Below are 23,618 nucleotides of genomic sequence, written 5' to 3'. Positions count from 1 at the left end.
AGGTTGAACAGTGCAATATTTCTTCTATAGGATTGCAGTGACCAGACATGCTACTGTAACTCTCATGGTCATGTGCTGGAATTAGCAGATATTCAACAATTTGGCCATCTCGCTGACCTATTGATATCAGAAGGTAACGATATCCAGTAGAATTTGTTTTAGTTGTTCAGTAACCTATTTTAATAGTATTGTGATTTTTGATTGCTCATCACTGTAGACCGCAACAGCTCTGCAAAGCAAGTTGTAAGTGTTACTATTATTGTCATTTTTTCAGTAGCAGAAGCAAAGACAACAAACAACAGAAGTGATATGGATGTCTTCGTCATATGGCATGGTATGTACACTAGACTTCTGTCAGTGTTAATTCTTTAAAAGTTGACGTATAATCCTTGTCATACAACTTTCTTTTTATAAATATATTTCAGACTCTGCTGACCCAGCAACAAAGAGGAGGGTGTTCAACATCACCCTGCTAGTCAGGATTCTTCAGGAGCAGTGGATTCTTGTGGCAGAGATGGCCAACCACTATAAATACCTTTCAACTCATCCTGGTTCCTTCAAAGAACTTTCCTGCTTGTTTGCTACTGAAATGTACTGGTATGTATTTGTATTATTTGGCTCAAACTTAAGCATAAGGTTACCCAGTCCAAAGGATATTAATATATTTTTATGTTGTTGTGTTCTTCTTTTAAGATTCGACATGTGGCCTAAACAAAGAGGGGATAAAAGGTCTATGGATCATCATTCTCAAAAAGCAACAAAATAACTGAAAAATAAACAACAATACGATGGTGCAATCTAGAGACCTGCAAGGTACCTGCAAGTTTTGGCTGGAGCAGAGAACATAGATTTTTTTTAATAAAGCTCCAGCTGATGAGTATGACATTGACTGTGGATTTTCTTTTACTGTAATCCAGAAGAGGATGACCTTAACCCTGAATCTAAAGCATGTAATAAAATCTGTAAAAATAAAATAAAATTTTCATCATCTATAACCAAATTGTTGTCTCTTTTTTTTAAATACATAGATATGTACAGTATGTAAGCATTCCTCTAAAATCAATCAGTGGTGTAAATTAAGAGCATTATTGTATGCCTAACTGCTTACAACATATAACGATTTAAGGAACTCTATATTAAAATAAAATTATTACATTAAATGACATTAAGAGCTTTTAAAATATTAATTTTATGATACATTTTTATGATAAATTTAATTTTTGCATATACTTGGCCAAACAATGTACATTATTATGGTCAACTGCTCAGATACCTCCAGTCAATATGTGGCTGAGTCAGGCAACCAGACTTCTACCTCTGAAAAAATTAACCTATGATTTACATCAAAGATCTGATGGATCCATTTGGTCCTTATGGATTTTTCTTAAAAAATAAAAAAAAATTAATCTCCTTTTATTTTTGTCCTTACTTTGAAACATTTGTATTCTTTTGTTAGAATGTCTAACAAAAAAACTGCTGCACTTGTTGTGAGATAACAGTGCGACTGTTGTTATTCTGAAAAAAAAAAATTACTTTGTATAATGTTTTATTGAATGCAAGATAAAAAATAAAATATTTTCCAAGAGATGGATTGCGGCTGGAAGAGCATCTGCTGCATAAAAACATGCTGGAAAAGTTGGCGGTTCATAGAGCTGTGGCGACCCCTGGTTAATAAAGGGACTAAGCCAAAAAGAAAATGAATGAATGAAAATAAAATATGTATTTTTGGTAGACATAGAACTACAAAGTAACTTATAAATACAGCACAGAACTATTTTACTTCTAGTTTAGATGATTTAAAGGTTTGCATTTTTATTTTGTTGGTTAATGGCTATGTATTTTTAATCATTTGGAGGATTGAACTATTCGCAGCATTTGAAAGGATATCTTTTCGTCATTGTTACCTCATTTCTCAATATTTTCATGATTCTTACAATGCAGCAAATCTTACAATAATTTGATCATAAAGAAAATATTTAACAAATTAACCCACATGCAGGACAAAGACATTATGTGGAAGCATTATTAAACAAGTTCATCCATTGTCATCAAAACATACTGTTACACAAACAGTTGAAGATTTAGAAAGTAAAAATAATCAGATAAAGAGTGGTTTTTAAACAAATACATGTCTTTAAAAAGGTTTTATTTATAAACATTTACATATTTTAAAAGAGCTTTTATCCATATTTCAAATAAAGTGAAAACAATTAAATATCACACGATGACCATTAATGAAACACACTTACAGAATTACATCCACAAATATTATTCTGAACTCATAATATTTGTAATGAACATAGATCACTATTGCTAATAACTTGTGATTAAAGAGGATACTAATGTTTAGCTTATTTTTACAGCTTTTTAAAAAAAAAATTTTTTACCACAACTGTACAATACAATTTCTTGTCCATGTTTAAGATAATACATCTACATAGGTTAACTGCCCTTTTACTCAAAGGGGATGAGTAGAGCCCCGTAGAAAAGGAAAAAGTATTCACATTTCAAACAAGAAATGAGTGAGAGAATATCAGCAAGACTATTACCTATGCTATGTTCAATAAATAATGTTGGATATAATAGTCTGATATATACTAATCAAGTCAATAAAAGCTGTTTAAAAAAAAATACTCATTGTAAAATAACAAATTTATGCCTGGCTTTCATATATGTCATAAATATATGCACAATGACCTTATTCAGATACTCTTTAGTTCATTAAAAATTGTATGTGTTCCATTTTATTACAAAAAGACTTTAAACTACATTACCCACAATCCTCTGTCGCTATATAGATGGGAGGGGAAAGACATGGCGCTACAAATTGTAGTTCATTGAAAGGTGTAGTTAGGGTTAAGTTTAGGGTTACGATCTTGGTTAATCGGTAACTATTTGAAACACAGCGATAACTCATTGATAAAGGACACTGTTAGTAAAGTGCCAAAGTTAGCAAAACATAGTTAGCAACACGAAGGATCTTTTAATTTGGCTTTGAAGTTATAGTCCAATCACAACGTCGCAATCTACGTCACACTTTGTCTCTATTTGGTAATCTTCCGGCTGAAGGTAGATTATAATAACCTTATAATATAACTTAAATATCAAAATGTGTATTAATATTACATGTTATTTATTGTCTTATTAAAAATACAAATGTATATTTACCGTGAGATTCCTTTGTGGGGGTAACCTGATGTGCAAAATGATCATAGTAAAACCAGATCATAGGCAGTATACTAAATTTGAAACGAATAATAAAATAATAAAAAAGCTGTTGTTTGAAAACATTTCCAGCATTTCCTGTAACTAAACCATGCATCATGTAGGTATACAAATATAAATATATGTCAAACTTAAATGACAAATATAGTGCCCATTAAATAGTAAAAATAGTAGTTCATTGTAAATGAGTATGCAAATAAACACAATACATTTTAATGAAACATTTATAATTTATTTATAATGCCACAGATAAAATAAATAATAAAAATCACACAAAAATGCAAAAACCAAAAATATATATTTTATAACAGTTTTTAATGCAATAATATATTACCATACATATATAAATGATTAAAAACAATTATAATTGAAGGAAATGTATATTTTTTATTATTATTATTATAATTATTTTGTGATATTTATTCATGTCATTCATCTGGTATGTCAAGCCTAAGTAAAACTGCACTGCAATAAATCTTTTCAAATGATGCCTTTGGAAATGCCATTATAATAAACAGCTTTTACAACAACAAGAAGTCAAGTTCATGACAAATGCAAATTATGTTTATAATAACAACTTTCTGAACTTAAACATCAAAAGTAGAATAAGTTCAAAACATATTCAAGTATTTACTGAAGAATAGCAAAAACAATTTTTACAAAACACTGAGAACCAAAGTGTGCTTGGTGAGTCCAGGTGTTTATGGTGACTAGACTGTCATATTCCAATCCGGTCAGCATGAGGAGACTTGGGCGTAAAGTGTCAGGAATTCCTGGAGGGCTCCCATGTGTTATTCCAGGTTTTGCCACTGTAAAGTATTAGAAGTGCACAATATCATTACTGAACAAAGAATGAGTGTTAGGTTTCATTTAGAAAGTTCAGTGATATTTATTTATATATGTAAAGCATCATTAAACCTGGCACTCTTGAATTAACTGTATAATAGGTTAAACATTTCCAGCTTGTTTCCATGTATTCCAAGCAGATCTGTCAGTTCTACAAACTCAGAGATCAGGATAGTGACTGCTCTTCTCATTATGAACATTATCCTTCTCATACATTTTTATCACCACTGATGTCCACTGCTGTAGTTTTCATTAAAGGGAATGCTGACACAAATTCCAGCATGTCTTTTTTTTAAATAGCAGAATATGGGTATTATTGGGCCAAAACCTTAAAAAAATATAAGATGCAAGATTTGAATCTTGATGAACATATTGTTAATTCACTTCTTGCAATTTAAAACACACATCTCATGTTTGACTCATCAATTATATAAAAACTACAACAGCATACTGTGCTTCACCCTAAAATATTTCTAAATTATAACAAGCTTATTGCTTTACATGGCTAAACATTTATTTTATGCCTGCATTATTCACTGCTATTACTGTAAACCATTACACTCTTAACCCAAACTAGTTGACTTTATTCTAATAAAGTCAACTAGTTTGGGTTAAGAGTGTAAACTGCATAGAAACATGTTGCCTTAAACCCTTTATGTTTTTACACAAGGTGAAACTAAACAGCCCACTTTAAATTAACCTAGAACTTTTACAATCTTCTTGGACTTACAGTAATATTTTAATTCAAGTATGGCTGTTAAGTTGTACCTTGTATAAAATGTAAGAGGTTTAAGCCACTGGGTTTCTATACAATTTTCTAGTAAAGTCAACTAGATTGGGTTAAAGGAATAGTTCACTATTTACTCTCCTTTAAGTGGTTGTAAACCTTTTTAAAAAAACTTTCAAGTTACGTTGTGTTGAACATGAAGGAAGTTTTTTGAAGAAAGCTGAAAAGCTGAAACCATTGACATGCATAGTAGAAAAAACAAATACTATGGAAGTCAGTGTTTGCAGGTTTTCATCTTTCTTTAAAATAAAATTTTTTGTGTTTAACTGAAGAAAGCAAGTCAGACATATTTGGAACAAGTGAAGTATGAGTCATTAATGACAGAATTTTCCTTTTTGGGTGAATCTCTTTAAGAGTATTCTGAAAGAAATGTCCTACTCAATGAAGCTAACTTCAGCTGCATGTGTAGCCCCATGAGTACTTATCTAGAAATCAAAACAATGATCATGTCAGTCCCATTTTAGGCCCTTTATATCATATTGGCCACAGAATGGACAACTTAGTGTTGCAATAAAATAAAAAAATTAATAAAACTATGACTTACCACACAATACAAGACAAACAGTGAATTTTCAGCTCTGCCTTTGCTGTACACAAGATGAGGTTCCAGCTTCAACACTGATCTGAGTGGGGCAGTTGTGCAGCTCTGTGAGGTTGTGACTGTTTAGCTGCAGTGCTGTGAAGAGTTCTTTATTAAAAGAAAGTACATTCTTTTAAAATCTGTACATAATAACAAAGAAAATACAATGATTTTAAATAATGATTAATTCTGAACAAAAACCTTACCCTTAGTCAAGATGAATTCATATGTCAAAAGTTTCTGCATCTGAAATGAATAAAAACAGATGTGACATTAGTTAAACCCACTAAACTACTAGATACATCAGTACTGCATTAAGCAGTTGTAAAGTAATGTAAGTGTAGTCCAAAATGAGCCTTAATCTCTTTAAGATAATGATTTTAAAAAAAAAACGTTGCTTGTGTTAAAAACAATCCAGCCACTTGTAATACATATGATCAATGGTAAATTTCTGAGAAGGTGCAAGGTAATCCTTGAGTTTTACCATTACCATCCTGACTGACATAATATTTGACAAATAAGACAGCTTGTTGTGCCTCTTTACCACAATTTAGAGATGATAGATTCTTTATTTTATTAAATAAATTGGTAAAGGCCAAATTATACTGGTAATAGTGTAAGATATTCATTGTGTGACATACATCAGCTTAAGTTATACTTGAGCTTTTGTTATGCTATATATATATATATATATATATATATATATATATATATATGTGTGTGTGTGTGTGTGTGTGTGTGTGTGTGTGTGTGTGTGTGTGTGTGTGTGTGTGTGTGTGTGTGTGTGTGTGTGTGTGTGTGTGTGTGTGTGTGTGTGTGTGTGTGTGTGTGTGTGTGTGTTTTAAGGCATGGAAAATAATCGTTTTTACAATGTAGCCTTTAAACCTTTGGAAACACTTGATGTTCTTTAATATTAAAACAATTACGAATACATTTGTATTATTAGAGTTGCATACTGCATATTATATATAGATTTTGCACGAATTCTATTGTGGAAAACAACAATCTGGTTACACTGTTCCTTATCTTAAAATGTATATATTGTTCTAATGCATGACCAACGTTATATGTGAGAAAAATATGTTTTTAATAAATGAACTTGATGTAATTAGATAACGTCGCTAGTTTACAGTACATGCTTTATCAACAAATCGTCTTTATTTGTTTACTTTTTACTTACCTTGTGGAAAACCGCAGTGAACCTTGGGATCGCAATGAACCTTGGGATAGCGAGCATAGACTGTAAAAAATAGATCGCCACATACAATGACCCCAACTTCAATAAATAATTTAAAATGAAAAAGATCAGCCGAAAACATTTTTAAACTTAGTACTTGAAATGTAATATTTTTTAAAGTAAAAAAACAATAAATAATATGAATGAATCAAAGTTTTATTAGGCATAGTTACCCTAAACTGGGCAACCGAATATAATTTCACTCATTAAATATAAAGTAAATGATAACATATTTATAAACACCAACTAATCTCCAATAAAAATACATTATGAAGCATTAACATACTATTTAATGTTGACAGTTGAACTCATCTGAGAACTCACCGCTGATGCAGTTTGACCAATAGCAGAGCGGCGTTAAACTCACCGTGAAGGGATGTCACGTGGACCGAAGTTTATTCATACAGTAGTTTCAACCCAGTTTACAGACGCTTTTCATGAACAAAATAAAAATTGCATATTTTTAAAATAAGAAAACTGTGATAATAGGCGTAAATCAGGTTTTAAAAAGTGCATTGACATCTATTGGTAATTATACGAGCCTCCAGCGTCTCCCAATGACGCCTCAGGCTCAGGCACAGATTCTATAGGGAATCCCTGCACGTCTAAATATGACGCTAAAGGGGTACCCTGTGCGTCAATAACTTACGCCGAGGGTTCCTGACCAAGCGTCAGTATGTGACGAGTTGGGAGTGAGAACGTGTTGGTTAAACATGTCAAAGCAAGTTGCAAGTGAAAATCTATGTCTCTGACTGAGTTTGCATTACTGCTTATTTTGACCTCTGCTGGCTGAGAAAAGCTCATTTTCAATGTTCAATTCAGAAAGTGATAAAACCAGATCCAGCCACTAAAAAGCATTTTCTTTTTGTTTTAGACAACATTTTATGCACTGTTAAATATGTTTAAGAAAGTTGCAAGTGAAAATCTATGTCTCTGACTGAGTTTGCATTAGTGCTTATTTTGACCTCTGCTGGCTGAGAAAAGCTAATTTTTAACGTCCAATACAGAATGTGATAAAACCAGATCCAGCAACTAAAATGCATCATTCTTTTTGTTTTAGACAACATTTCATGCACTGTTAAAGATGTTAAAGCAAGTTGCAAGTGAAAATCTATGTCTCTGACTGAGTTTGCATTACTGCTTATTTTGACCTCTGCTGGCTGAGAAAAGCTCATTTTCAACGTCCAAAACAGAATGTGATAAAAACAGATCCAGCCACTAAAAAGCATTTTCTTTTTGTTTTAGACAACATTTCTTGCACTGTTAAATATGTTTAAGAAAGTTGCAAGTGAAAATCTATGTCTCTGACTGAGTTTGCATTACTGCTTATTTTGATCTCTGCTGGCTGATAAAAGCTCATTTTCAACGTTCAATACAGAATGTGATAAAACCAGATCCAGCCACTAAAATGCATCATTCTTTTTGTTTTAGACAACATTTCATGCACTGTTAAACATGTCAAAGCAAGTTGCAAGTGAAAATCTATGTCTCTGACTGAGTTTGCATTACTGCTTATTTTGACCTCTGCTGGCTGAGAAAAGCTCATTTTCAACGTTCAATTCAGAAAGTGATAAAAACAGATCCAGCCACTTAAAAGCATTTTCTTTTTGTTTTAGACAACATTTCTTGCACTGTTAAATATGTTTAAGGAAGTTGCAAGTGAAAATCTATGTCTCTGACTGAGTTTGCATTACTGCTTATTTTGACCTCTGCTGGCTGAGAAAAGCTCATTTTCAATGTTCAATTCAGAAAGTGATAAAACCAGATCCAGCCAATAAAAAACATTTTCTTTTTGTTTTAGACAACATTTTATGCACTGTTAAATATGTTTAAGAAAGTTACAAGTGAAAATCTATGTCTCTGACTGAGTTTGCATTACTGCTTATTTTGACCTCTGCTGGCTGAGAAAAGCTCATTTTCAACGTCCAATACAGAATGTGATAAAACCAGATCCAGCCACTAAAATGCATCATTCATTTCGTTTTAGACAACATTTCATGCACTGTTAAACATGTCAAAGCAAGTTGCAAGTGAAAATCTATGTCTCTAACTGAGTTTTCATTACTGCTTATTTTGACCTCTGCTGGCTGAGAAAAGCTCATTTTCAACGTTCAATTCAGAAAGTGATAAAAACAGATCCAGCCACCTAAAAGCATTTTCTTTTTGTTTTAGACAACATTTCTTGCACTGTTAAATATGTTTAAGACAGTTGCAAGTGAAAATCTATGTCTCTGACTGAGTTTGCATTTTTGCTTATTTTGACCTCTGCTGGCTGAGAAAAGCTCACTTTCAATGTTCAATTCAGAAAGGGATAAAACCAGATCCAGCCACTAAAAAGCATTTTCTTTTTGTTTTAGACAACATTTTATGCACTGTTAAATATGTTTAAGAAAGTTGCAAGTGAAAATCTATGTCTCTGACTGAGTTTGCATTACTGCTTATTTTGACCTCTGCTGGATGAGAAAAGCTCATTTTCAACGTCCAATACAGAATGTGATAAAACCAGATCCAGCCACTAAAATGCATTATTCTTTTTGTTTTAGACAACATTTCATGCACTGTTAAACATGTTAAAGCAAGTTGCAAGGGAAAATCTATGTCTCTGACTGAGTTTGCATTACTGCTTATTTTTACCTCTGCTGGCTGAGAAAAGCTCATTTTCAACGTCCAATACAGAATGTGATAAAACCAGATCCAGCCACTAAAATGCATCATTCTTTTTGTTTTAGACAACATTTCATGCACTGTTAAACTTGATTAAGCAAGTGGCAAGTGAAAATCTATGTCTCTGACTGAGTTTGCATTACTGCTTATTTTGACCTCTGCTGGCTGAGAAAAGCTCATTTTCAACGTCCAATACAGAATGTGATAAAACCAGATCCTGCCACTAAAATGCATCATTCTTTTTGTTTTAGACGAAATTTCATGCACTGTTAAACATGTTAAAGCAAGTTGCAAGTGAAAATCTATGTCTCTGACTGAGTTTGCATTACTGCTTATTTTGACCTCTGCTGGCTGAGAAAAGCTCATTTTCAACGTCCAATACAGAATGTGATAAAACCAGATCCAGCAACTAAAATGCATCATTCTTTTTGTTGTAGACAACATTTCATGCACTGTTAAACATGTCAAAGCAAGTTGCAAGTGAAAATCTATGTCTCTGACTGAGTTTGCATTACTGCTTATTTTGACCTCTGCTAGCTGAGAAAAGCTCATTTTCAACGTTCAATTCAGAAAGTGATAAAACCAGATCCAGCCACTAAAAAACATTTTCTTTTTGTTTTAGACAACATTTTATGCACTGTTAAATATGTTTAAGAAAGTTGCAAGTGAAAATCTATGTCTCTGACTGAGTTTGCATTACTGCTTATTTTGACCTCTGCTGGCTGAGAAAAGCTCATTTTCAACGTCCAATACAGAATGTGATAAAACCAGATCCAGCAACTAAAATGCATCATTCTTTTTGTTGTAGACAACATTTCATGCACTGTTAAACATGTCAAAGCAAGTTGCAAGTGAAAATCTATGTCTCTGACTGAGTTTGCATTACTGCTTATTTTGACCTCTGCTGGCTGAGAAAAGCTCATTTTCAACGGTCAATTCAGAAAGTGATAAAAACAGATCCAGCCACTTAAAAGCATTTTCTTTTTGTTTTAGACAACATTTCTTGCACTGTTAAATATGTTTAAGAAAGTTGCAAGTGAAAATCTATGTCTCTGACTGAGTTTGCATTACTGCTTATTTTGACCTCTGCTGGCTGAGAAAAGCTCATTTTCAACGTCCAATACAGAATGTGATAAAACCTGATCCAGCCACTAAAATGCATCATTCTTTTTGTTTTAGACAACATTTCATGCACTGTTAAACATGTTAAAGCAAGTTGCAAAGGAAAATCTATGTCTCTGACTGAGTTTGCATTACTGCATATTTTGACCTCTGCTGGCTGAGAAAAGCTCATTTTCAACGTCCAATACAGAATGTGATAAAACCAGATCCAGCCACTAAAATGCATCATTCTTTTTGTTTTAGACAAAATTTCATGCACTGTTAAACTTGATTAAGCAAGTTGCAAGTGAAAATCTATGTCTCTGACTGAGTTTGCATTACTGCTTATTTTGACCTCTGCTGGCTGAGAAAAGTTCATTTTCAACGTCCAATACAGAATGTGATAAAACCAGATCCTGCCACTAAAGTGCATCATTCTTTTTGTTTTAGACAACATTTCATGCACTGTTAAACATGTCAAAGCAAGTTGCAAGTGAAAATCTATGTCTCTGACTGAGTTTGCATTACTGCTTATTTTGACCTCTGCTAGCTGAGAAAAGCTCATTTTCAACGTTCAATTCAGAAAGTGATAAAACAAGATCCAGCCACTAAAAAGCATTTTCTTTTTGTTTTAGACAACATTTTATGCACTGTTAAATATGTTTAAGAAAGTTGCAAGTGAAAATCTATGTCTCTGACTGAGTTTGCATTACTGCTTATTTTGACCTCTGCTGGCTGAGAAAAGCTCATTTTCAACGTCCAATACAGAATGTGATAAAACCAGATCCAGCCACTAAAATACATTATTCTTTTTGTTTTAGACAACATTTCATGCACTGTTAAACATGTTAATGCAAGTTGCAAGTGAAAATCTATGTCTCTGACTGAGTTTGCATTACTGCTTATTTTGACCTCTGCTGGCTGAGAAAAGCTCATTTTCAACGTCCAATACAGAATGTGATAAAACCAGATCCAGCAACTAAAATGCATCATTCTTTTTGTTGTAGACAACATTTCATGCACTGTTAAACATGTCAAAGCAAGTTGCAAGTGAAAATCTATGTCTCTGACTGAGTTTGCATTACTGCTTATTTTGACCTCTGCTGGCTGAGAAAAGCTCATTTTCAACGGTCAATTCAGAAAGTGATAAAAACAGATCCAGCCACTTAAAAGCATTTTCTTTTTGTTTTAGACAACATTTCTTGCACTGTTAAATATGTTTAAGAAAGTTGCAAGTGAAAATCTATGTCTCTGACTGAGTTTGCATTACTGCTTATTTTGACCTCTGCTGGCTGAGAAAAGCTCATTTTCAACGTCCAATACAGAATGTGATAAAACCTGATCCAGCCACTAAAATGCATCATTATTTTTGTTTTAGACAACATTTCATGCACTGTTAAACATGTTACAGCAAGTTGCAAGTGAAAATCTATGTCTCTGACTGAGTTTGCATTTCTGCTTATTTTGACCTTTGCTGGCTGAGAAAAGCTAATTTTCAACGTCTAAAACAGAATGTGATAAAAACAGATCCAGCCACTAAAAAGCATTTTCTTTTTGTTTTAGACAACATTTCTTGCACTGGTAAATATGTTTAAGAAAGTTGCAAGTGAAAATCTATGTCTCTGACTGTGTTTGCATTACTGCTTATTTTGACCTCTGCTGGCTGAGAAAAGCTCATTTTCAACGTTCAATTCAGAAAGTGATAAAAACCAGATCCCGCCACTAAAAAGCTTTTTCTTTTTGTTTTAGACAACATTTCATGCACTGTTAAATATGTTTTAAGAAAGTTGCAAGTGAAAATCTATGTCTCTGACTGAGTTTGCATTACTGCTTATTTTGACCTTTGCTGGCTGAGAAAAGCTCATTTTCAACATCCAATACAGAATGTGATAAAACCAAATATTGCCACTAAAATGCATCATTCTTTTTGTTTTAGACAAATTTTCATGCACTGTTAAACATGTTAAAGGAAGTTGCAAGTGAAAATCTATGTCTCTGACTGAGTTTGCATTACTGCTTATTTTGACCTCTGCTGGCTGAGAAAAGCTCATTTTCAACGTCCAATACAGAATGTGATAAAACCAGATCCAGCCACTAAAATGCATCATTCTTTTTGTTTAAGACAACATTTCATGCACTGTTAAACATGTCAAAGCAAGTTGCAAGTGAAAATCTATGTCTCTGACTGAGTTTGCATTACTGCTTATTTTGACCTCTGCTGGCTGAGAAAAGTTCATTCTCAACGTTCAATTCAGAAAGTGATAAAAACAGATCCAGCCACTTAAAAGCATTTCCTTTTTGTTTTAGACAACATTTTTTGCACTGTTAAATATGTTTAAGAAAGTTGCAAGTGAAAATCTATGTCTCTGACTGAGTTTGCATTACTGCTTATTTTGACCTCTGCTGGCTGAGAAAAGCTCATTTTCAATGTTCAATTCAGAAAGTGATAGAACCAGATCCAGCCACTAAAAAGCATTTTCTTTTTGTTTTAGACAACATTTTATGCACTGTTAAATATGATTAAGCAAGTTGCAAGTGAAAATCTATGTCTCTGACTGAGTTTGCATTACTGCATATTTTGACCTCTGCTGGCTGAGAAAAGCTCATTTTCAACGTCCAATACAGAATGTGATAAAACCAGATCCAGCCACTAAAATGCATCATTCTTTTTGTTTTAGACAACATTTCATGCACTGTTAAACTTGGTTAAGCAAGTTGCAAGTGAAAATCTATGTCTCTGACTGAGTTTGCATTTCTGCTTATTTTGACTTTTGCTGGCTGAGAAAAGCTCATTTTCAACGTCTAAAACAGAATGTGATAAAAACAGATCCAGCCACTAAAAAGCATTTTCTTTTTGTTTTAGACAACATTTCTTGCACCGGTAAATGTGTTTAAGAAAGTTGCAAGTGAAAATCTATGTCTCTGACTGTGTTTGCATTACTGCTTATTTTGACCTCTGCTGGCTGAGAAAAGCTCATTTTCAACGTTCAATTCAGAAAGTGATAAAAACAGATCCAGCCACTAAAAAGCTTTTTCTTTTTGTTTTAGACAACATTTCATGCACTGTTAAACATGTTAAAGGAAGTTGCAAGTGAAAATCTATGTCTCTGACTGAGTTTGCATTACTGCTTATTTTGACCTCTGCTGGCTGAGAAAAGCTCATTTTCAACGTCCAATACAGAATGTGATAAAACCAGATCCAGCCACTAAATTGCATCATTCTTTTTGTTTAAGACAACATTTCATGCACTGTTAAACATGTCAAAGCAAGTTGCAAGTGAAAATCTATGTCTCTGACTGAGTTTGCATTACTGCTTATTTTGACCTCTGCTGGCTGAGAAAAGCTCATTTTAAACGTTCAATTCAGAAAGTGATAAAACCAGATCCAGCAACTAAAATGCATCATTCTTTTTGTTGTAGACAACATTTCATGCACTGTTAAACATGTCAAAGCAAGTTGCAAGTGAAAATCTATGTCTCTGACTGAGTTTGCATTACTGCTTATTTTGACCTCTGCTGGCTGAGAAAAGCTCATTTTCAACGGTCAATTCAGAAAGTGATAAAAACAGATCCAGCCACTTAAAAGCATTTTCTTTTTGTTTTAGACAACATTTCTTGCACTGTTAAATATGTTTAAGAAAGTTGCAAGTGAAAATCTATGTCTCTGACTGAGTTTGCATTACTGCTTATTTTGACCTCTGCTGGCTGAGAAAAGCTCATTTTCAACGTCCAATACAGAATGTGATAAAACCTGATCCAGCCACTAAAATGCATCATTATTTTTGTTTTAGACAACATTTCATGCACTGTTAAACATGTTACAGCAAGTTGCAAGTGAAAATCTATGTCTCTGACTGAGTTTGCATTTCTGCTTATTTTGACCTTTGCTGGCTGAGAAAAGCTAATTTTCAACGTCTAAAACAGAATGTGATAAAAACAGATCCAGCCACTAAAAAGCATTTTCTTTTTGTTTTAGACAACATTTCTTGCACTGGTAAATATGTTTAAGAAAGTTGCAAGTGAAAATCTATGTCTCTGACTGTGTTTGCATTACTGCTTATTTTGACCTCTGCTGGCTGAGAAAAGCTCATTTTCAACGTTCAATTCAGAAAGTGATAAAAACCAGATCCCGCCACTAAAAAGCTTTTTCTTTTTGTTTTAGACAACATTTCATGCACTGTTAAATATGTTTTAAGAAAGTTGCAAGTGAAAATCTATGTCTCTGACTGAGTTTGCATTACTGCTTATTTTGACCTTTGCTGGCTGAGAAAAGCTCATTTTCAACATCCAATACAGAATGTGATAAAACCAAATATTGCCACTAAAATGCATCATTCTTTTTGTTTTAGACAAATTTTCATGCACTGTTAAACATGTTAAAGGAAGTTGCAAGTGAAAATCTATGTCTCTGACTGAGTTTGCATTACTGCTTATTTTGACCTCTGCTGGCTGAGAAAAGCTCATTTTCAACGTCCAATACAGAATGTGATAAAACCAGATCCAGCCACTAAAATGCATCATTCTTTTTGTTTAAGACAACATTTCATGCACTGTTAAACATGTCAAAGCAAGTTGCAAGTGAAAATCTATGTCTCTGACTGAGTTTGCATTACTGCTTATTTTGACCTCTGCTGGCTGAGAAAAGTTCATTCTCAACGTTCAATTCAGAAAGTGATAAAAACAGATCCAGCCACTTAAAAGCATTTCCTTTTTGTTTTAGACAACATTTTTTGCACTGTTAAATATGTTTAAGAAAGTTGCAAGTGAAAATCTATGTCTCTGACTGAGTTTGCATTACTGCTTATTTTGACCTCTGCTGGCTGAGAAAAGCTCATTTTCAATGTTCAATTCAGAAAATGATAGAACCAGATCCAGCCACTAAAAAGCATTTTCTTTTTGTTTTAGACAACATTTTATGCACTGTTAAATATGATTAAGCAAGTTGCAAGTGAAAATCTATGTCTCTGACTGAGTTTGCATTACTGCATATTTTGACCTCTGCTGGCTGAGAAAAGCTCATTTTCAACGTCCAATACAGAATGTGATAAAACCAGATCCAGCCACTAAAATGCATCATTCTTTTTGTTTTAGACAACATTTCATGCACTGTTAAACTTGGTTAAGCAAGTTGCAAGTGAAAATCTATGTCTCTGACTGAGTTTGCATTTCTGCTTATTTTGACTTTTGCTGGCTGAGAAAAGCTCATTTTCAACGTCTAAAACAGAATGTGATAAAAACAGATCCAGCCACTAAAAAGCATTTTCTTTTTGTTTTAGACAACATTTCTTGCACCGGTAAATGTGTTTAAGAAAGTTGCAAGTGAAAATCTATGTCTCTGACTGTGTTTGCATTACTGCTTATTTTGACCTCTGCTGGCTGAGAAAAGCTCATTTTCAACGTTCAATTCAGAAAGTGATAAAAACAGATCCAGCCACTAAAAAGCTTTTTCTTTTTGTTTTAGACAACATTTCATGCACTGTTAAACATGTTAAAGGAAGTTGCAAGTGAAAATCTATGTCTCTGACTGAGTTTGCATTACTGCTTATTTTGACCTCTGCTGGCTGAGAAAAGCTCATTTTCAACGTCCAATACAGAATGTGATAAAACCAGATCCAGCCACTAAATTGCATCATTCTTTTTGTTTAAGACAACATTTCATGCACTGTTAAACATGTCAAAGCAAGTTGCAAGTGAAAATCTATGTCTCTGACTGAGTTTGCATTACTGCTTATTTTGACCTCTGCTGGCTGAGAAAAGCTCATTTTAAACGTTCAATTCAGAAAGTGATAAAACCAGATCCAGCAACTAAAATGCATCATTCTTTTTGTTGTAGACAACATTTCATGCACTGTTAAACATGTCAAAGCAAGTTGCAAGTGAAAATCTATGTCTCTGACTGAGTTTGCATTACTGCTTATTTTGACCTCTGCTGGCTGAGAAAAGCTCATTTTCAACGGTCAATTCAGAAAGTGATAAAAACAGATCCAGCCACTTAAAAGCATTTTCTTTTTGTTTTAGACAACATTTCTTGCACTGTTAAATATGTTTAAGAAAGTTGCAAGTGAAAATCTATGTCTCTGACTGAGTTTGCATTACTGCTTATTTTGACCTCTGCTGGCTGAGAAAAGCTCATTTTCAACGTCCAATACAGAATGTGATAAAACCTGATCCAGCCACTAAAATGCATCATTATTTTTGTTTTAGACAACATTTCATGCACTGTTAAACATGTTACAGCAAGTTGCAAGTGAAAATCTATGTCTCTGACTGAGTTTGCATTTCTGCTTATTTTGACCTTTGCTGGCTGAGAAAAGCTAATTTTCAACGTCTAAAACAGAATGTGATAAAAACAGATCCAGCCACTAAAAAGCATTTTCTTTTTGTTTTAGACAACATTTCTTGCACTGGTAAATATGTTTAAGAAAGTTGCAAGTGAAAATCTATGTCTCTGACTGTGTTTGCATTACTGCTTATTTTGACCTCTGCTGGCTGAGAAAAGCTCATTTTCAACGTTCAATTCAGAAAGTGATAAAAACCAGATCCCGCCACTAAAAAGCTTTTTCTTTTTGTTTTAGACAACATTTCATGCACTGTTAAATATGTTTTAAGAAAGTTGCAAGTGAAAATCTATGTCTCTGACTGAGTTTGCATTACTGCTTATTTTGACCTTTGCTGGCTGAGAAAAGCTCATTTTCAACATCCAATACAGAATGTGATAAAACCAAATATTGCCACTAAAATGCATCATTCTTTTTGTTTTAGACAAATTTTCATGCACTGTTAAACATGTTAAAGGAAGTTGCAAGTGAAAATCTATGTCTCTGACTGAGTTTGCATTACTGCTTATTTTGACCTCTGCTGGCTGAGAAAAGCTCATTTTCAACGTCCAATACAGAATGTGATAAAACCAGATCCAGCCACTAAAATGCATCATTCTTTTTGTTTAAGACAACATTTCATGCACTGTTAAACATGTCAAAGCAAGTTGCAAGTGAAAATCTATGTCTCTGACTGAGTTTGCATTACTGCTTATTTTGACCTCTGCTGGCTGAGAAAAGTTCATTCTCAACGTTCAATTCAGAAAGTGATAAAAACAGATCCAGCCACTTAAAAGCATTTCCTTTTTGTTTTAGACAACATTTTTTGCACTGTTAAATATGTTTAAGAAAGTTGCAAGTGAAAATCTATGTCTCTGACTGAGTTTGCATTACTGCTTATTTTGACCTCTGCTGGCTGAGAAAAGCTCATTTTCAATGTTCAATTCAGAAAGTGATAGAACCAGATCCAGCCACTAAAAAGCATTTTCTTTTTGTTTTAGACAACATTTTATGCACTGTTAAATATGATTAAGCAAGTTGCAAGTGAAAATCTATGTCTCTGACTGAGTTTGCATTACTGCATATTTTGACCTCTGCTGGCTGAGAAAAGCTCATTTTCAACGTCCAATACAGAATGTGATAAAACCAGATCCAGCCACTAAAATGCATCATTCTTTTTGTTTTAGACAACATTTCATGCACTGTTAAACTTGGTTAAGCAAGTTGCAAGTGAAAATCTATGTCTCTGACTGAGTTTGCATTTCTGCTTATTTTGACTTTTGCTGGCTGAGAAAAGCTCATTTTCAACGTCTAAAACAGAATGTGATAAAAACAGATCCAGCCACTAAAAAGCATTTTCTTTTTGTTTTAGACAACATTTCTTGCACCGGTAAATGTGTTTAAGAAAGTTGCAAGTGAAAATCTATGTCTCTGACTGTGTTTGCATTACTGCTTATTTTGACCTCTGCTGGCTGAGAAAAGCTCATTTTCAACGTTCAATTCAGAAAGTGATAAAAACAGATCCAGCCACTAAAAAGCTTTTTCTTTTTGTTTTAGACAACATTTCATGCACTGTTAAACATGTTAAAGGAAGTTGCAAGTGAAAATCTATGTCTCTGACTGAGTTTGCATTACTGCTTATTTTGACCTCTGCTGGCTGAGAAAAGCTCATTTTCAACGTCCAATACAGAATGTGATAAAACCAGATCCAGCCACTAAATTGCATCATTCTTTTTGTTTAAGACAACATTTCATGCACTGTTAAACATGTCAAAGCAAGTTGCAAGTGAAAATCTATGTCTCTGACTGAGTTTGCATTACTGCTTATTTTGACCTCTGCTGGCTGAGAAAAGCTCATTTTAAACGTTCAATTCAGAAAGTGATAAAACCAGATCCAGCAACTAAAATGCATCATTCTTTTTGTTGTAGACAACATTTCATGCACTGTTAAACATGTCAAAGCAAGTTGCAAGTGAAAATCTATGTCTCTGACTGAGTTTGCATTACTGCTTATTTTGACCTCTGCTGGCTGAGAAAAGCTCATTTTCAACGGTCAATTCAGAAAGTGATAAAAACAGATCCAGCCACTTAAAAGCATTTTCTTTTTGTTTTAGACAACATTTCTTGCACTGTTAAATATGTTTAAGAAAGTTGCAAGTGAAAATCTATGTCTCTGACTGAGTTTGCATTACTGCTTATTTTGACCTCTGCTGGCTGAGAAAAGCTCATTTTCAACGTCCAATACAGAATGTGATAAAACCTGATCCAGCCACTAAAATGCATCATTATTTTTGTTTTAGACAACATTTCATGCACTGTTAAACATGTTACAGCAAGTTGCAAGTGAAAATCTATGTCTCTGACTGAGTTTGCATTTCTGCTTATTTTGACCTTTGCTGGCTGAGAAAAGCTAATTTTCAACGTCTAAAACAGAATGTGATAAAAACAGATCCAGCCACTAAAAAGCATTTTCTTTTTGTTTTAGACAACATTTCTTGCACTGGTAAATATGTTTAAGAAAGTTGCAAGTGAAAATCTATGTCTCTGACTGTGTTTGCATTACTGCTTATTTTGACCTCTGCTGGCTGAGAAAAGCTCATTTTCAACGTTCAATTCAGAAAGTGATAAAAACCAGATCCCGCCACTAAAAAGCTTTTTCTTTTTGTTTTAGACAACATTTCATGCACTGTTAAATATGTTTTAAGAAAGTTGCAAGTGAAAATCTATGTCTCTGACTGAGTTTGCATTACTGCTTATTTTGACCTTTGCTGGCTGAGAAAAGCTCATTTTCAACATCCAATACAGAATGTGATAAAACCAAATATTGCCACTAAAATGCATCATTCTTTTTGTTTTAGACAAATTTTCATGCACTGTTAAACATGTTAAAGGAAGTTGCAAGTGAAAATCTATGTCTCTGACTGAGTTTGCATTACTGCTTATTTTGACCTCTGCTGGCTGAGAAAAGCTCATTTTCAACGTCCAATACAGAATGTGATAAAACCAGATCCAGCCACTAAAATGCATCATTCTTTTTGTTTAAGACAACATTTCATGCACTGTTAAACATGTCAAAGCAAGTTGCAAGTGAAAATCTATGTCTCTGACTGAGTTTGCATTACTGCTTATTTTGACCTCTGCTGGCTGAGAAAAGTTCATTCTCAACGTTCAATTCAGAAAGTGATAAAAACAGATCCAGCCACTTAAAAGCATTTCCTTTTTGTTTTAGACAACATTTTTTGCACTGTTAAATATGTTTAAGAAAGTTGCAAGTGAAAATCTATGTCTCTGACTGAGTTTGCATTACTGCTTATTTTGACCTCTGCTGGCTGAGAAAAGCTCATTTTCAATGTTCAATTCAGAAAATGATAGAACCAGATCCAGCCACTAAAAAGCATTTTCTTTTTGTTTTAGACAACATTTTATGCACTGTTAAATATGATTAAGCAAGTTGCAAGTGAAAATCTATGTCTCTGACTGAGTTTGCATTACTGCATATTTTGACCTCTGCTGGCTGAGAAAAGCTCATTTTCAACGTCCAATACAGAATGTGATAAAACCAGATCCAGCCACTAAAATGCATCATTCTTTTTGTTTTAGACAACATTTCATGCACTGTTAAACTTGGTTAAGCAAGTTGCAAGTGAAAATCTATGTCTCTGACTGAGTTTGCATTTCTGCTTATTTTGACTTTTGCTGGCTGAGAAAAGCTCATTTTCAACGTCTAAAACAGAATGTGATAAAAACAGATCCAGCCACTAAAAAGCATTTTCTTTTTGTTTTAGACAACATTTCTTGCACCGGTAAATGTGTTTAAGAAAGTTGCAAGTGAAAATCTATGTCTCTGACTGTGTTTGCATTACTGCTTATTTTGACCTCTGCTGGCTGAGAAAAGCTCATTTTCAACGTTCAATTCAGAAAGTGATAAAAACAGATCCAGCCACTAAAAAGCTTTTTCTTTTTGTTTTAGACAACATTTCATGCACTGTTAAACATGTTAAAGGAAGTTGCAAGTGAAAATCTATGTCTCTGACTGAGTTTGCATTACTGCTTATTTTGACCTCTGCTGGCTGAGAAAAGCTCATTTTCAACGTCCAATACAGAATGTGATAAAACCAGATCCAGCCACTAAATTGCATCATTCTTTTTGTTTAAGACAACATTTCATGCACTGTTAAACATGTCAAAGCAAGTTGCAAGTGAAAATCTATGTCTCTGACTGAGTTTGCATTACTGCTTATTTTGACCTCTGCTGGCTGAGAAAAGCTCATTTTAAACGTTCAATTCAGAAAGTGATAAAACCAGATCCAGCAACTAAAATGCATCATTCTTTTTGTTGTAGACAACATTTCATGCACTGTTAAACATGTCAAAGCAAGTTGCAAGTGAAAATCTATGTCTCTGACTGAGTTTGCATTACTGCTTATTTTGACCTCTGCTGGCTGAGAAAAGCTCATTTTCAACGGTCAATTCAGAAAGTGATAAAAACAGATCCAGCCACTTAAAAGCATTTTCTTTTTGTTTTAGACAACATTTCTTGCACTGTTAAATATGTTTAAGAAAGTTGCAAGTGAAAATCTATGTCTCTGACTGAGTTTGCATTACTGCTTATTTTGACCTCTGCTGGCTGAGAAAAGCTCATTTTCAACGTCCAATACAGAATGTGATAAAACCTGATCCAGCCACTAAAATGCATCATTATTTTTGTTTTAGACAACATTTCATGCACTGTTAAACATGTTACAGCAAGTTGCAAGTGAAAATCTATGTCTCTGACTGAGTTTGCATTTCTGCTTATTTTGACCTTTGCTGGCTGAGAAAAGCTAATTTTCAACGTCTAAAACAGAATGTGATAAAAACAGATCCAGCCACTAAAAAGCATTTTCTTTTTGTTTTAGACAACATTTCTTGCACTGGTAAATATGTTTAAGAAAGTTGCAAGTGAAAATCTATGTCTCTGACTGTGTTTGCATTACTGCTTATTTTGACCTCTGCTGGCTGAGAAAAGCTCATTTTCAACGTTCAATTCAGAAAGTGATAAAAACCAGATCCCGCCACTAAAAAGCTTTTTCTTTTTGTTTTAGACAACATTTCATGCACTGTTAAATATGTTTTAAGAAAGTTGCAAGTGAAAATCTATGTCTCTGACTGAGTTTGCATTACTGCTTATTTTGACCTTTGCTGGCTGAGAAAAGCTCATTTTCAACATCCAATACAGAATGTGATAAAACCAAATATTGCCACTAAAATGCATCATTCTTTTTGTTTTAGACAAATTTTCATGCACTGTTAAACATGTTAAAGGAAGTTGCAAGTGAAAATCTATGTCTCTGACTGAGTTTGCATTACTGCTTATTTTGACCTCTGCTGGCTGAGAAAAGCTCATTTTCAACGTCCAATACAGAATGTGATAAAACCAGATCCAGCCACTAAAATGCATCATTCTTTTTGTTTAAGACAACATTTCATGCACTGTTAAACATGTCAAAGCAAGTTGCAAGTGAAAATCTATGTCTCTGACTGAGTTTGCATTACTGCTTATTTTGACCTCTGCTGGCTGAGAAAAGTTCATTCTCAACGTTCAATTCAGAAAGTGATAAAAACAGATCCAGCCACTTAAAAGCATTTCCTTTTTGTTTTAGACAACATTTTTTGCACTGTTAAATATGTTTAAGAAAGTTGCAAGTGAAAATCTATGTCTCTGACTGAGTTTGCATTACTGCTTATTTTGACCTCTGCTGGCTGAGAAAAGCTCATTTTCAATGTTCAATTCAGAAAGTGATAGAACCAGATCCAGCCACTAAAAAGCATTTTCTTTTTGTTTTAGACAACATTTTATGCACTGTTAAATATGATTAAGCAAGTTGCAAGTGAAAATCTATGTCTCTGACTGAGTTTGCATTACTGCATATTTTGACCTCTGCTGGCTGAGAAAAGCTCATTTTCAACGTCCAATACAGAATGTGATAAAACCAGATCCAGCCACTAAAATGCATCATTCTTTTTGTTTTAGACAACATTTCATGCACTGTTAAACTTGGTTAAGCAAGTTGCAAGTGAAAATCTATGTCTCTGACTGAGTTTGCATTTCTGCTTATTTTGACTTTTGCTGGCTGAGAAAAGCTCATTTTCAACGTCTAAAACAGAATGTGATAAAAACAGATCCAGCCACTAAAAAGCATTTTCTTTTTGTTTTAGACAACATTTCTTGCACCGGTAAATGTGTTTAAGAAAGTTGCAAGTGAAAATCTATGTCTCTGACTGTGTTTGCATTACTGCTTATTTTGACCTCTGCTGGCTGAGAAAAGCTCATTTTCAACGTTCAATTCAGAAAGTGATAAAAACAGATCCAGCCACTAAAAAGCTTTTTCTTTTTGTTTTAGACAACATTTCATGCACTGTTAAACATGTTAAAGGAAGTTGCAAGTGAAAATCTATGTCTCTGACTGAGTTTGCATTACTGCTTATTTTGACCTCTGCTGGCTGAGAAAAGCTTATTTTCAACGTCCAATACAGAATGTGATAAAACCAGATCCAGCCACTAAATTGCATCATTCTTTTTGTTTAAGACAACATTTCATGCACTGTTAAACATGTCAAAGCAAGTTGCAAGTGAAAATCTATGTCTCTGACTGAGTTGGCATTACTGCTTATTTTGACCTCTGCTGGCTGAGAAAAGCTCATTTTAAACGTTCAATTCAGAAAGTGATAAAAACAGATCCAGCCACTTAAAAGCATTTTCTTTTTGTTTTAGACAACATTTCTTGCACTGTTAAATATGTTTAAGAAAGTTGCAAGTGAAAATCTATGTCTCTGACTGAGTTGGCATTACTGCTTATTTTGACCTCTGCTGGCTGAGAA

The 23,618-nt window shown here is 33.7% G+C and overlaps 2 long non-coding RNA genes across 4 annotated transcripts; one reads left to right on the top strand and one right to left on the bottom strand.

Annotated features, from left to right (window-relative positions):
* Positions 1-247: 247 nt before the first annotated feature.
* On the top strand, positions 248-1,000 carry LOC137489723 (uncharacterized). Of its 2 annotated transcripts, none has more exons than XR_012398121.1 (3): positions 248-334; positions 426-597; positions 803-1,000. It is a non-coding gene; the product is annotated as an uncharacterized lncRNA (long non-coding RNA). The 2 variants fall into 2 exon arrangements; XR_011009094.2 differs by having other exon boundaries at positions 694-1,000.
* Positions 1,001-3,684: 2,684 nt separating this feature from the next.
* LOC101882668 (uncharacterized) lies at positions 3,685-6,654 on the bottom strand. Of its 2 annotated transcripts, XR_011009095.2 has the most exons (4): positions 6,619-6,654; positions 5,645-5,684; positions 5,403-5,546; positions 3,935-4,034 (listed from the first exon to the last, which is right to left on the bottom strand). It is a non-coding gene; the product is annotated as an uncharacterized lncRNA (long non-coding RNA). The 2 variants fall into 2 exon arrangements; XR_012398120.1 differs by having other exon boundaries at positions 3,685-4,034; positions 5,645-6,631.
* Between the last annotated feature and the right edge of the window lie 16,964 nt (positions 6,655-23,618).

The sequence above is a fragment of the Danio rerio genome, chromosome 22, assembly GCF_049306965.1.
Source record: "Danio rerio strain Tuebingen ecotype United States chromosome 22, GRCz12tu, whole genome shotgun sequence".
In the NCBI taxonomy this organism is placed as follows: domain Eukaryota; kingdom Metazoa; phylum Chordata; class Actinopteri; order Cypriniformes; family Danionidae; genus Danio; species Danio rerio.
Note: the sequence above shows the minus strand (reverse complement) of the source record. Positions and strands in the feature narration are given on the sequence as shown.